Here is a 1,310-nt window from a genome sequence, read left to right on the forward strand (position 1 = left end):
CTGGAGTCATTCCATATGGGATGTCCTGGAGCTGTCCAACAGGTCTCAATTGTCCCACAGAAGGAATCCTTGAAGGGGGCATCCCACATCTCCCAACGTGGAAAACCTCCATGGCCTCGAGATGCCGCTCCCTTCATGAAGGGGCCGTCATGCACAGAAAATCCAACCTGAGCCAACGTGGGATCCTCGCCCTGACTTCAGATGCATGAGATATTGGTTCAGATCTGCAGGGGGTACCTGCCGTGCCCTCACCCTGAATCCGAAGTCTAGCTTGTGTTCTCAGACTTCCGTCCTCACTCTCCTGGCCCCGAAGCCCTCAAGTTTGGCAATTCCGGACCGACAATGAAGCACTCTGCCTGCCCTCTAGAAAATATATATTGTCTAATGAGCAGCCCAGGCAGCTTAAATGAGGATAAACCTACACGGCACTCGAATGTACCCAACTTATATAGTCTAACCTGGGCACTAATGCACTGTCTGACACAACCTGAGCCCGGACCTGCTGACCAACACCCAGACAGCTGACCGCACGCTGAGCACATCAGACCCGCCATGGCCTTAGGTCATCATCTCTTCCCTACCTCAGTTTTCAGGCTTCAGAACCTAGACCTTATCTCCAATCACAGCCCACGCGTGACTGTGATGCAGAAATCAGAACTCTTCCTGACCCATGGCAAGAAACCTTGTGGTTGGCATGTTGTCCAACGTTCAGTGTAGGAGAAACCAGCATTCACCCTGATGCCCCGCCCATTGTTGCGTGCGACGAGAGCATAAACACACATTGTGACCTCAACGTGAGTCCTGTCCTCTAGTAAGTCCTCTCAGTGGCTGGACCATTAGATGTCATAATGGGCTTGACATGTCCCTAGTCCCCAATTTTTAACCTGATTTCTGGTTGTCCAGTCGCCCCACCCCAGGGCTCTACTCTGGAATCCCTCATTTGGTGGGACATCTGAGGTTGAAAAACAAAATGAAACAAATCGACAACAACAAAAAAACGGTCTTCTTCCATCCCCAGAATGACCCCAAACTCTTTGGACGGGACCGAACCCCCAGAGAATAAGACTCGTCCATTTCCCCTGAAGTCACCCGGCAATTTCACGACCATGAGTGACACGATATCCAGAGACGAAAACTTGAGCAAGAGCCTCACACTCGCCCTTTTTTCATATCCCGAAGTGTTCTCCTCATGGTCTGTAGATCAGTCCTGCCATACCTATGACCCAAAACATAAGCCGAGTTTGTGTTTTCAGACAACTGTCCAAACAGCTCTGGCCTACACACCCTACAGGCTCAGGGCCCTGGAGCCA

The sequence above is a fragment of the Mustela nivalis genome (genome assembly GCF_964662115.1).
Source record: "Mustela nivalis genome assembly, contig: HAP1_SCAFFOLD_131, whole genome shotgun sequence".
NCBI classification, from domain to species: domain Eukaryota; kingdom Metazoa; phylum Chordata; class Mammalia; order Carnivora; family Mustelidae; genus Mustela; species Mustela nivalis.